Below are 14739 nucleotides of genomic sequence, written 5' to 3' on the forward strand. Positions count from 1 at the left end.
AACATGAATCTCATTTTTTAAAAAGTCAGGCTTGGTTTTTGAAAGGTAGCAAAATCAAAGTATGTTCACATTTAGTGGAGACAGTTGGCAAATAGTTGAGAAAAGAAGACAGCTGTGAAATCTGTGATTTTAAGGGTTTGATATATTTAAGTCTGTAGTTCTAAGATCAGGGGGAAAACAACCAAACCTCAAAATCTGGGGAACCAGAGTTCTGTCACATTTTGTTTTTCTACCATTTGAGAAACTGTTTTTAATAATTACTTTGGTTTGTGTTTAAAATGAGTTTTTGCTTATGAAGAACTGATAGAAAACTGAGAACAATTAAGCTGTGGACCCTGTGCAAATAGGTCACACCCCTTAAGCCAGTGCTTCTTCAAATGCTGGGAAGTGAGAACTTGATAAGGAATCATACATTAAAAACAGTTACACAGTTAATTCAACTCTTTTCAGTCCCTTTCCCATGTATAAATAGGAATTCATAGGTTTAATTAGAGGAGCAAGAAATATATTTTTTACTTTGAAAACATTTGATAAAATGACTTGATGCTTTTTGTGAAACAACATTAATTGAAAATGACTTTATATCATCCACTTAGTCACTGAGGATGTGAACTGATGGATAACTATAAGTGAAGTGTGATGATAAATGGCCGGGGATGCTCTGTATGCGTGGTATCTTGTGAGTTACCATCATGACTCATTTTACATCTGTTCTTAGCATCCTTACTAATGACTTGGAAAAGGAAACATAATGACACACTAATGGAAGCTGCATGTGATTTCTAGTTAGGATGTGTTTGCAAATCAAGTCAGACCTTAAGAAAGGCATCAATAATGTGAACGGTAGGTCATTCTTTCTACCTATGTTAGTGTGTGCTATTTTCTGAAAACTTTTACTCTAAAAGTAATCACTGGTTTGTAGAAACACTGGATAGTAGAAAAATATATAGCCAATGGGAATTTCCCGTATGACTCAGGGATCTCAAACCAGGGCTCTGTAACAACCTAGAGGAGTGGGATGAGGAGGAAGGTGGGAGGGAGGTTCTAGAGGGAGAGGAGACATGTATACTGGTTCATGTTGATTTGTGTCAGAAACCAACACAATTCTATAAAGCAATTATCCTTCAATTGAAAAAATAATTTTAAAAATATAAAAGTAAAAAGCATTATAATTTAATCACCCTGGGGTCCACACTGTTGACATTATTTTGTATTTGCTTTCACTCCTTTTGCCATGCATTTTTGACTGGTTGAGATCATACCACATGCATAATTTTTTTTCACACACATAATTATGTATCTTTTCCACTCAGTATTATATATGATTTCCCATGTCATTGCAAACTTTCAGTAGTCATCTCTCTGGAAGGCCGTGGAATGTTCAGCTTTGAGGCTCTAGTTACTAGAAGATCTGGGAGCTCTGGAATTGGATGGTTGCATTGATCCCTGTCAATATTGTGTTTAAATCTCCCATATTATAGCTAAAAACACAACACTGTCTTGAAAACAGAGATAAAAATAACAGGAAAGCCGTTTTGCCTTGTGGGATGGGCTGTGTAGCAGTAGGCATTCCACAGAGGTTTGCTGAATTTAATGTACTACCTATAGGATCCAAACTGAATACCATTTGTCCCTTCCTTCCTGGTATTGAAAGAAGCGTTTAAGAGCAGCATTTGGCAGTAAAGCCTGGCCCCTTCCAGGAAGAGGCCTGTGAATCCATCTTTTCAGGTCGAAGTATCTGTCAGCAATATCCACTAGCATATTTGGAAATCTCTACCACATGAGTTTATGGTCTCATTCAGCCACTGTTTCTTCACTGCCTTGGGAGGAGTATCAGTTTGGCCTGGCAATTTCAGATTTCTTCATCCATTATTGAATGGTTGCCAAGCTTTGTGAAAGATGGCTTGGGGTGATTTTCAGTGGTGGTGTGTTTACTCCTGAGTATCAAAATGCTCAATAAAAGGCTTTCTGTTCTCTGACAACAGGCCGTTTTCCCCAGACACATGCCTTGTTGTTTTTCCATCGTTAACAGTAGATAACAGTTGGGAGCAGCCAGAAGCAGTTGGCATGGGCTCGAACTTGAGGGGCTTCTGGCCACTCACTGTTGGGCACCACCTTACCGAAGCCTTACTGACCTGAATGCTCTGTGGTTTGTCGGCTCTGGTCCTTGTGGCTTCTCCTGTTTGTTCTGTCTGCCTTTCCTTATAGGCGGTGACTATATGCTGATGGCTGTTGCCTTTCTTCCTTGATCTGTTTTCAGAATGATCGCTTTCCTCTGAACCTGTCTCTGCTGTGTGACTATCTTCTATAAGCTGTTCATGCTCTCCAGTCCCCAAGCAGAGGAGTGGGACAGTTAACCTGCTGTTTTTCAAAGCTGTTGTAATTGAAACAGTCTTCCTTTGTAACTAGATTCATGAAGAGGCATTATGATGATTGATTTTTTTATTTAGTAAAATTCAATAACAGTAATAATGGTTATATACTTTACATACATTTTTCCATTTACTCTTCCTAGAAAATCTATGAGATACCTATTATCTCCATTTCAGACAAAGCAACTGAGGTTAAGTAAGTTGCCCAGGATCACATAGTTGGTAAGTCTGATCTTAGAGGGGATTCCTATTAATACTGATTCACTCTTAACCACCAGATGCTGTCATGAAAGGGAAAACAGGTTGATTTGTTCCATTCTTACATCCTTGCACCTAGAAAGTGCATCTTACACAGGACTTCCCCATAAATCTAAATTTTTTTATTGTTAATATTTTAAAAAAATTTTTGGCCATGCTGCCCAGCATGTGGAATCTTAGTTCCCTGACCATGGATTGAATGTACACTCCCTGAATTGGAAGCATGGAGTCTTAACCACTGGATTGCCAGAGAAGCCCCAAAATCTAAATGTTTTGGATGGATGTTGAATTTATTGTTGACTGAAGTAAATCATGAATATTTCGTACCTTCAGTGTGCAAGACACATCACAGAATACAAAGATTACCACAATACAGCCCTTGCCTTCCTGTCTTGCTTATAGTCTCAGTCTGTTAAACAGATACATACATCAGTGGCCATAATTACAAGGCAGAGGGTAGTGAATGCTGTTCTAGAGATTCAAAGCAAGTTCAGTAGGAACAGGAAGAAGTGAGAGAGAATTCCAACAGTTGGCATCTAGGATATTTTTATGGAAGGCACAGAATTTGGGTTCACCCCTCATTGTTAAATGTCTTAATAACTAGTCATTAAACTGCTCTCAGTTTAATTGGATCTCTCTTTGAGGCCCTCCATTCTTGGAGAACCTTGGGATCACCTTCCTAAGAATTCAGTAAGCAATGTGGACCTGGCCTCTGGATGTGCTTAAAAGTCCCTGTTTTGCATAAGTATGTGCTGTGAATTCGTTCTTTCTAATAGAATATAAAGGTAGTGTCATTGAGTCTTTAAGCTTTGATGCAGTTTTCTCTTCTGTTCTTCTGTAAAATCGGGGAGCCTAGTTGATTCCAAAAAGGAGTAAGTGTTATTCTCTGGGAATCTGTGGAGCAGCTGATGAACATAAAGAATGAGTCCTACAGGATTTAAGCCAGAGCTAGTAATATTTACATTAGCCAGATTTAGAGATTGTCTTTATGGAGACAGTCGGTTATCTTTCAGAGAAGTGGAAAGAGTCTTTACTGGAAGACTGAGGTGAGTTTCTGGATAAAGATGGGTTTGTTCTGTAACTTACCTCACTACATGCTGTCTGCACCCCTAATGATTTTGTGATTGAATATTAAATAGCAGGATATCAGAGCCTCATGAGCAATTTTTTTTTTTTTTTTTTTGCCATTCTAGTCAGTATTCCTACATAGAGAGAGGCTGGTAGGGAAAGAGCAGTATACCCTAAGCCTTTTTAAAAATTGTGATAAAATATACATAACATAAAACTTACCATTTTAACCATTGTTAAGCGTATAGTTCAGTGACATTAAGTACATTCACATTTTTACACAACTATCACCATCATCTGTCTGTCTCCAGACCGCCTTTCACCTTGCGAAACCAAAACTCTGTACCCAACAAGTCTCCATTCTTCCTGCCCCAGCCCCTGGTGGACACCATGCTACTTTTGTGTCTCTGTGATTTCTACTATTTTAGGTGTCTTATATGAGAGGAATCGTCTAGTATGTATCCTTTTGTGATTGGCTTCTTTCACTTAATGTAATGTCTTCAAAGTTCATCCATGCTGTACCATATGTCAGAATTTCCTTTTTTTTTTATTTTTTTTAAGGCTGGATAATCTTTCATTGTATGCCCTAGCCTTGTAAGTAGCAGTTTTACTTGAAAACCAAGCAACAAAACATTGCTCCAAGTATTACCTCTTTTCTTTCTTTTCTTTGACGGGGTGGGGGTGGGGATTTTGAAATGTTTATTTTAGAAATATAAAAAACTAAAATGAGTACTCCAACAGCTTACAGAGAAGAAACAAGAAGCTACATGTTTATAGATTCACATTTGTGTGAATATTCTTGGCCATGATTCTAAGACCCAGAATACCTAGAATAGAGGACATTACATTTTGATTTGAAAAATACACAATTAAAAATTTTTACATGTACAAAATATGACTGATATCACTTTTAGAACAAAAGCAAGCTGCTTCTAGCATGTCAGAGTTATAAGGAAACCAGCAATGCTCATACTGATTGGTTATTAGATCTTTATGCCAGCAATCTAAATACATTGCAGAAGCTTCCAAATGTTGTTAAGGAACTGTCTGAGAAATTAAAAGCATGTCCCGAAGTACATAGTGAGACCTTATTGGTGACACTGAAAATCAGGTATCAGTCAGTCACAGTTTTCATGATGATGCCCCAAAATATAGGTCAGCTTTCTAAACCAGCTCAGCCTGCTTTGTCATTTATTATGGACTTCATAGCTTATTAACAAGCTTAGCGTAGCTTATTAACTTATTCTGACTGAAACTGTTTCATTTCCTTTCCTTCCTCTGAAGGACAGAAAAGCTTGTCTGGAAATTTCTTTTGGGGGAAAGAAATTTCCCATTTTTGTCTCTATCTGAAGGCATTTTTGGAGACATACTTGACTAAACTGTTTACTTGAAATTTGTTAGATTAGAAAGATGCTTTTTCATATGTGTCAAGAGCTTAATGTATTTTTAATTTTTTAAAATATTTTCAAATGGTAAATGGATTGATGTTTTAACAGTAAGCTAACTGTTCAAAACTATCACAGGCCTACTATTTTTTTTACTGATGTCACCACACCAGCATCAGAGACTTGAGAAACACATCCACTGTGGTTCTTCTCATTGGGATAGATTTTCCACCATGCTCCTCTGAGCCTCTGCTTCCAGCTTTTTTGCCTCTCCAGTGAGGGTCTGAATTTAACATTCTTCGTACACCATTGGTACTCAACACCTCTGTTAAATACATATGTTGACTTAAGAACATAACAGAGTTTGGGTGTTTTCCCATCTGTATACACACCAATTCAGCCGCTGATTTATCCCCATCATAACTGTGGAGTATGAACGTGTTGTCAGTCTGTGTGTTTCTCCAACCTCTCTTCTGCATCCTTAGTTTCACTGCCTCAGTTGGATCATTGTGTCAACCTCCTAAAGATCTCCTTGACTTTCGTATGCTCTTTCTTCTTCATTCCTCCCAGTGCCACCAGATCACTGGTCTTAAAGTCACAAATGTGATCAGACCATACGTCTGCTTACTCCCAGTTGCCTTTAAGATAAAGCACAGACTGTAACATTGGCCCCATTTATCTTGCTGACCTCCTGGTCCAGGCATCTCCCCCTCCCTTCACCCTACCTGCAGGATCCCCCCTTTGTCAGCCCCATTCTGTGCTGTGAAGCCCCCATTCCTTGCTTACTTTCTTGCCTTTGCTCCTTCTCTTCTTTAGCCCTAATGCTTTTCCTACCATTTTCTACTGTGCAAATTCCTACTCATCTTTCAGAATTTAACTCCAGCATCACTGCTCTGAGACTTGTTTACCCATGTAGAATTGTTAATGGCTCTTTTTTTCTCTTTTATATATACTTTTATTGTCAGTTTATCCCTTTGCACTGTGGTTCTTGGTTAATTAGTATGTCTCCACTGCTAAGCTTTGAACTCATTAAAGATCCAGGACTTGGCCCATCTGATTTTTGTATACCCAGGTTCCAGCATGGATCGTGTGTTGTTGTGCTCTGTTGCCCAGTCCTGTCCAACTATTTGCAGCCCCATGGGCAGTAATCCACCAGGCTCCATTGTCCATGGAATTCTCCAGATGAGAATACTGGAGTGGGTTGCCATTTCCTCCTCCATGGGATCTTCCCAACCCAGAGATCAAACCCACGTCTCTTGTGTCTCCAGCATTGGCAAATGGGTTCTTTACCACTTCACTACCTGGTAAGCCCCTAATGTCCCTGTAATAGTGGTCAAAGTCAAATGTTCACTCATGATGGTATTTCTAGAAAAGAATGCTGAGTAAATGAACACGTGAGTGAGTGAAAGAATGGAAGGGAGGGGTGAATGAAGGAAGAGTGATGAAACACTTTAAAGGTAGAAAGGAATACTGAATAATACTTTGCCCTCAAGTATCTCATACACATAAAAATGTCATGATCACATGTCAGCTGCATGTCAGTAGAATACATTTAGCTAGCTGGACTTTAGTTGCACATTAGAGGTGAGATGGAATTCAGATATACTAGAGGAAAAGATGCTATCCCAGGTAAGGGGAATCGCCTAGACTATGTTGGGACCCAATAAGTCAAAATACTGTAGAGCTGGGAAGGATCTTGTATGCTCATTGAATTCATACAGCTGCTTTATTAGAAAATTAGGACTTGCTCCATATATGTGTAGGCAGTTTCTTATTAAAGCCCTGGATACACATAACTGAAACTGGCCCTGTGATATTCCCTGCTGCCCTACCATCTTTCTACATTCATCTTAAATTCTCTAAATGCATCTAAAAGGAAGGTAGTATTAATCAAAAGATAAAACAAATCCTCTGGTAGAAGAAAGGCATGAGATTCCCTTTTATGTGTCCTAACAGCAGAAAAGAGTCTTTTGAAAGCATAATGGCAAACTGTTTTGCCAAAGTAGTATGTGAAATGGAAATTTGCTTTGGCTTATTTATCCTCTTTGAATAAGATGTCCTACAACAAAATAGCATGCAGGCTCCTCTCTCGGGAAAAGTGGGGGTAAAATAGAAACAGCATTTTCATATACTGTCAGACGTTTGGAGAGCTGCCTTCTATGCTTTTAATGTTGTCTGAATGTACATCCCCCACCTTATTGAGTACTTAAGTAGGTTTTGATTCATTCATTAGCACTGCATTTCTCCAGCACGAGTGGAAGCCTCTACTACACCTGCAGAAAGTTATTTTGCTTTGACAAAGAGAAAATCCAACCCATCCCATTAATGCAATTTAATAAAAGAACCATCCAATGATGGTTCTTTCCAGTTTTTTTAGGGCATGGTCTCCTGAGGTATTCAAAAAGCAAACAAGTGAACCAAATGATCAGATCCTGGCAGAAGTTAAAGTGCATGATAAATTCTAGAATTTGGCTCATATTCTCAGGTACATTTTTCCTGCTGATGCACACATGTGTCTCAGAGAGAGAGAGAGAATGTGTGTTTAACATACAAATATAAAACAGACTTCATATAAGCACATTCAGTAAAAGGATAGATACTAATGTTTCTATTGGACAGGTTGACAGAGTAAACCCTGGAAGATCTAATGGAAGCATCTAAGATGGGATTCGGTGTCTTACAGTCAGAGAAAGTTTGCTCTTTGTCTAAGAGCACAAGAGAAAGATGCCAGCCATGGAGATATCTAGCACATTGCAGTGATTAGAAGTAAACCTTCAAATTTCTTCAGGACTTCGGGAAATTACATGAATAACCATTGAGAAACAGTATATATTCTGAGTGTTTTTAAGTAGATATAGTAAGGGGTGATGGTGAAGAGTGATTAAAATATGAGTCTACAGGAGATCCAAAGAAGCGACTTGAATTGGGGAATAGGACCGTTGTCTAGAAAACTTTCAAAATAGTCCCTGTGACAGAAGCTAAGTCCATAGGCTGGGCTCAGAGAGGGAGGGATGAATCTGAAAGCAGGAACTGGGTGGTGGGTTTGATATAGAAAGGTACAGTAAGAGAGTCAAGAGTGGGTTCCAGGTTGTGAGTCTAGACAGAGAGGATGAGGCAAGAGACTTTGGGAAGCAGAGGTGATAATGCTCTCACCCAGCTCTTCCATAGCTTGCTCATTCTTGCGATGTGTTGACAGGTATCAGAGAAGTGGGGTGTGTTCAGATAAGTTTAGAAAACTCCGAAATAATGGTAAGGATAAAAGTAAACTGTAACTACAGGACTTCTTCTAGCCCAAGTATTCTGTGTTTCCCACATTTACCAGATTGTGACATTAGGTGTTGAGGTGGTTAGTTGGTGTGATGGTGGAACATCTTGGCAACACGTTTTGGAAAATTATTTCAGAACAAGAGAATGGGGTGTGTGTGTGTACACATACATGAGTGATAGTGACCCCTCCAAGTGAGAGTCCTTTGATCATAATAAATAGGAACTTGAGACAATGTGAGGGAGCAAGCTAGGAAGAGTATTTGGAAGTCACAGGCGGAGAGAGGTCCACCAGAAACCTGGCTGACATTGGATTCTTCTTTATGGCAACCAATAATTAATAGGAGATTAGAGTCATGTGCATGAGAACAAGGGAGTGAGACAGGAGCCATAGAGGGCCAAGAATACAATCTGCTGTTATCAGAAACCAGGCTAGAAGAGCTGATATGTGACAGTGACAAACACCAGGACTCCAAGAGGGGTCTGGATTGTCAAGGAGGACAGCTCCTTTCATGTGGCTCTTGTGATGTGGTAGGATGCTAATGGTAGGGCAAAGGGGGAGGAGATGTCATCCCCAAATTTCTGGCTCCATTCAGTGAACACTTCCTGGTTCTTAACTTTGTGAAGATAAGAGAATAATTAACATCTAGGTTTTGCTCTCAAGGAGGGCACTGTTTCTGAAAAGAAAGAAGGAGAAAAGCAGTTAAACTTCAAATACTTCTAAAGCAGCTGTGAATCTGACAAGGTCTTTAGCTCTGGTTGGGCTGGGAGGTTTCATCTAACTTGACTTATCACTAACTTTTCAAGACAGCCAGGGAAATACACATTATGTGAATAATTGTAAGTCTTAAGCTCAACATTATAATCAGAAGATTACTTTTTACATTTTATCTTCTCTTATAGCCAAGTTTGAAAGAGATTCACATGAAGCATGTCCCTTTGGAGATGTTAGAATTAACACAGTGGTATGTGAGGTATTTCGAAAGTAACCTCTGTCCCCAGGATGGAGGTCCAAATATATTTTTTACTACTGCACTCTGCATTTGATTTTTAGAATTTTGAGTTGTATTTTATTCTGGCATATCCTCTGTTGAGATCAAGTCATTTAAGCTGAGCCAGTCAAAGGTGGGTGAATTGACAACTGTTAATGTAAATTTCCCAGCGAGTTAAAAAAAAAAAATCTTCTATTAAAAGTGCACAGATGCTCCATTGTGTCGACACTCTTGTACTAGTTCTCTTCTGGCTCAGACAGTAGCTTCTGCCCTGCTCCTGCCTCTCCTTGCTGAGCACTGAGAAGACTTCATAGTATCATCAGTTGTAGATGTTCATGAAAGGAGCCTGTAAGAATAAATAAAAAAGGTAACAGTGAGTTTAAATAGCAGTTTGTATATCTCTCTGAGTTATGGTGGGAAAGGAAAGCTGAAAGGTTGTGGATATGGTCATATACAGACACTGTTTTGTCTCTCTTCTCATTGTGATCTCCCATGACCTGTATCTTGACCAGGACTTGGGATGACCATGCTGAATGGGTGGGCACCCCTCAACACACCACTCTGGAGAACCCAGGGAAGTGCTGACTCAGTGCTTGCAGGGATGTTCAGCATCCTCTTGCCTTTTCGTCTGCTTCACGGCTTCATGTGTTTTGGATGTTTAATAAATCTGTACTGAACATAAAGGGAAAGTGCTGTCAGATACTAGTGTAGTAAAATTTATGCCTTCAAAGAGCCATCCTTGATCTTGTATCTCACCAGCTTTTTGAAACGTCATCTCTATGTTTGGCTTCGTGTAAACACTTGAATGATGTCTCCATTTAGCTCCTCAAAAGATCACCCTTTCCTAGAATAGCCGCCAGAAAGCCTAGCCTCCCCACAGTGGGGCTTCACCAACTGCTAGGACATGCAGAGCTCTCTCCCTCCTCCCCTTGCCCCGCCAACCTGGTTGCCTTTGTGATTTCAGTTTTCTGTAATCGTGCTGGAAAAGAGACTTCCAGAGGTGAAACTGAAACTTTCTTCTCCTTAGCATTGTCCTATAACTGGAAACTTTTTTGCACTCAAAGGAGCTTGCATCTGAATTAGAATAAAGTCAGAGGAGTGATTTTTGTGCTTGGTTTGAGTGGGATCCTGGTCTCAGGCTCCAGCAGTTGCAAAGAGAAACAGATATTATTAGTCATTAGGGAACCGGATTCTACTTGAGTCCAATCCAGTGATTGAGTTTCCTACAAGCATTAGTTTCTTCATTTTGGCACAGAAAAGAGGAGAAAAGAACTTCACTAACTGAAATCATATGTGAGTTATCTGTCCTGATGCTCTGTTACCAAAATCTTACTGAGCTGGAAGTGTATATGATGCTCCTACTGTTCACAAAACTCCCCCAAAACTGTGGTTAAAACTTTTGTTAAGAGAGCTTACAGGTGAGGGACTTCTGATACTAACTATTCAAAGGACAGAATTTTTTTGAATTACTTATTTTTAAAAATCAGGCTTTAATTGGAGTTTAGGGCATGACAGGAGTGACAGAAGTTGACACCAACTTGGTGATGACTGTGTGTTGAAGATAGTCACCATCTGTAGGGCTTCCCCCTCCATACACGTCAGCTCCAGACATACATCCACTCCCAGACCAGCAGTGGCCTCTGGGTTGGGGGCAGTCAGACCAGAGTCATGTGGATGTGGATCCTGGGAAGTCTTTAGCCACAGCACAGAATAGAGGAGGGCACGTGGACTGAGCTATAGAGGAGGGCACGTGGGCTGAGCTATGGAGCAGAGCATGGAAGTTCCTTCTTTGGAAAGTGAAAGTCGCTCAATCGTGTCCGACTCTTTGCAACCCCATGGACTGTACAGTCCATGGAATTCTCTAGGCCAGAATACTGGAGTGGGTAGCCTTTCCCTTCTCCAGGGCATCTTCCCAACCCAGGGATCGAACCCAGGTCTCCTGCATTGCAGGCGGATTCTTTACCAGCTGAACCACAAGGGAAGCCCCCCTCCTTTGGAAAGCACTTGATAAAGTGGGCCCATTTTCAGATCTCTTAGAAGATGGAAGAGCTGCGTCCTGAGCAGCATCAGCACAGCCCCGAAGTGTCGGGCCCGTACTTGCCCAGGATAAACCGTCTTCTTTGTGATACCCAGGAGGGCAGGAACTCTGAACTCAGCTGAGGAGGCCAAAACAAGAGATCCCAGATGCTCTTCCACATCCTCTACCGCCTGCCAAGTGGATGAGAGATGTATGGATATGATTCCCCAGTTTTTCCATCCACATAAGCCCACATGATGGCTGACCTTCAGTTATATAGGACCCTTGTGTGCACTGGAGCTGGGCATTACTCTCATAATGTGTGCCCTTTAAAATCTAGGGTTTCCATTCATGTTTAGTCCAGATGTTTTCAGAGGTAGGGGAAGCTAGAAGTCTGGTGAGAAAGAAGTATTTCACTACCTTTTGTCTTTCTTCTTGTATTTAGAAGAAGGGTAAGGGACAGAGGTTCTCAGATGGGGTATTTGGAAAAGGTGTAGGGTGTTTGGGGTGGACACAGTGATGAAGGAGCACTCTAGGCTATTACTGGGCAGGAGCGAGGGTTGCTAACTCCTCTTGAGAGTCTTGTGAGAGCCTTGTCCAGTGAAGAAATCTCCCACCCCAAATGCCACCGAAGAGCAGCAGGGCTTGGCCTTCTCTGAAGGTTGGTGCAGTCATGGGGATCTACACACCTGGCCTTCAAGGTAGTCTAAGCCCAGGGAGGCTAGATACAGTCTTCCGTTTTTGGTTCAAAGCCATCTTACTATCCGTTCATTCATCTGCTATCCGTTCATTCAACCTTTCAGTCCTCCTTTGGTGAAGGGTCTCGTGGCCACCTATGCTCCCCTGGCCCCCACCCTCAGTGATATTGTCACCTTGTCTGCTCTGTTAAACTTCATGTCTTCTCTGAAGTGACTCATTTAGTAGCAATGACAAGTTCTTATGCCAGTAAGACTGGAGAAGAGGAAGGCATTTGGTGGAAGGAGGTAGAGAAGAAGAGCAAGAAAGATGTCTTATAATTTGTCTAGGTTTGAGACTAAACACCCAAGCTGTTAATCCCAGGAACAGGTAATTGGTTAGTGCTAATAGAATCCTTTTACATCGAGGTTGGTGGTTGTCACACTTGAATGTACATCATGATGCCCTGGAGGGTGTGTTCAGACAGAGACTTCCGGGCACCATCCCCCAGCTTTATGATTGAGAAAGGCTGGGCGGGGCCTGGGAATTGGCCTTCCTGACACAGTTCGCAGATGAGGCTGGTGCCACGGGTCTGGGAGGCAAACTTCTCTAGGTCTGGGTCCTAGAGAAAAGAGAGGTTCCTGGAAGACCAGGCTGATTGGGGAGGAGCTGGCATTCCTCTCGACCTTTAGTCAGGGCCCATATGAGGAAGAAGAAAGAACTTAAGATGTAGCACCCCCCAGAAGATGACAGCCACATCGGCTTCACCACCACCCCAATTCTGGGATCCATGCAGAGGCCAGTGTGCTGTATTTTCTGAAATACAAAGAAAAAAATAGAGTAATCTTTGCTTTCTTATGTCTTTCTGTTCAGAAGTAGGTGTATTTAACTGGTGGCCTTTCTTGATGTCTCTTAACTTGGTAAACTGGGATATCACTGGTAAACCAAGACATTAGAGCTGGAGGGCGACAATTCTTTTCATTACCAAATAAGGGGGAGTCATAAAAATACACAACCTGTGAAGGCTTCTCTAAAGGAAGGCACCTGGCTTAAGGCCCAAACCATTGGATATCTGATTTTTTCAGGAGTGGAAGCCAAGTCAGGATTGGACATTGTGTTTACTGCTCTGTTTTCCTAATTTTCTCTCTCTACTGTCAGCAGTAACTCAAGGATTCATTGTTTTTGTTTTCTTCTTCCTAATTTGTTGACAATAGTGTTGATTTATTCTGGTCCCCAAAAGGGAAAACCAGAGAAAGGGAGAGAGATTCTGTTGGAAGTGTGAGCAGGAATGTGGCTAACACTCTGAGAGCCTCTATTTTTATTGTCACTTCCTGACTTTTCAAGATAATTCTAAGGACAGTTTTTCATCAAATGTGACCTTATGGCCAAATAACAACCAGCTTTTTTCCTCCTTGACGTTTTGTCAGAATCACACCATGTTATTAGTTTGAGTACTTAGCGGTGGTTGAGGAGCGGCATAATATTTGGGGTTTCATTTTTTATCCGATATAGAAAGCCCTGTGGCACTAAATAAAAATGTCACCGTGTAAAATTTAAAGGCTTTCTGTCACAAATGTTTTTAAAAATTCATGAAGGGCTGAGGATTAGATTTATCTTACCCTCTTTCTGTGATATATTCATATTTAATGTTAGTTTCAGCATTTGAAGCATGAGGAGCTTTTTCGAATGAAAAACTGTGGTGAACCAGTTGTATCTGAAGAAGCAGGCCACAGGGCGGTGTTTGAATCGTGCAGTTTACTCCCCTTCATGTGTTCAAGGGGCAGATACGCTTGGTTTTCCCAGTGGCTGGACTTCTCCCTGGGAAAAGCCCTCATTGCTGGAGAGGTTGCCGCATGTGGCTACTTGGCTCTGACAGCTGTTTCCCTGCGTCAGGGGCCATTTTCCTTGGGCGTTAATCCCCAGCACACATATATGACAGCGGAGGAGCAGAGAGGGGCCAGACCTCACCTTTGGGACTCTTGTTTTTCTTCTTTGTGGCTTTGAGTCACTGAGTTGCCTGTGTTTGGGGGACTATCTTTAGTCAGAGACAATATCCATTCTTCCCTGTGGAGGGTCCAGAAATAATGAATGACAATAGAATTAGCTATGAATGAAGAGATGAAACGAACTCAAACTCATGTATTTTTTTAAAAATTTCTAAGCAGGTGTCTTGGGTCTGCAGCATTGGCCTTACCCCAAACCCTGGAGGGTTTAAAAGCTGGTGAGGAGGAAGGGAGCTGTTGGCCCTGCTTGTTCCACCTTCAGGGCAGACAGACCTACCTTGGAGGACACAAGCATACTTCCTCTCACCACAGGTTGGCTTGTAGATGACTAGAAGGAGACGCAACAAGGCACGTTTGTTGTGGACTGTGGCTTCTGCCTGTCCTTCCACCTGTCCATCATCAGTCTGTTCTTCTGTCCCTCTATCCCTCCATTCCTCCCTTTTTTCTGTCCTTTTGTGCTCTCCCTCTTCCTGCTTTTCTTCCACGCTGCAGACACTTTTAAGCACCTGCTCTGGGCCATAGATTGAGCCAACTTCTCATAAAATGAGGGAAAATGTACCTGTTTTCTCTGCTGAAAGTAATCAACCTTTTAATAAGAGCCAAGGAAGAATGGCAATAAGAGATATGGCTTGCCTACAAGGATAAACCCTTTTGAGCTGGTTTTCCCACTTACTCGTCCCTGTGGTTCAGACCTAATTGAAGACG

The 14739-nt window shown here is 41.3% G+C and overlaps 1 protein-coding gene across 3 annotated transcripts in view; it reads left to right on the plus strand.

Annotated features, from left to right (window-relative positions):
• The window catches only part of SH3KBP1 (SH3 domain containing kinase binding protein 1), a 331624-nt gene that overhangs the window by 217051 nt on the left and 99834 nt on the right, over window positions 1-14739 (plus strand). The gene's annotated exons all lie outside the window — the stretch shown is intronic.

The sequence above is a fragment of the Capricornis sumatraensis genome, chromosome X, assembly GCF_032405125.1.
Source record: "Capricornis sumatraensis isolate serow.1 chromosome X, serow.2, whole genome shotgun sequence".
NCBI classification, from domain to species: Eukaryota; Metazoa; Chordata; class Mammalia; order Artiodactyla; family Bovidae; genus Capricornis; species Capricornis sumatraensis.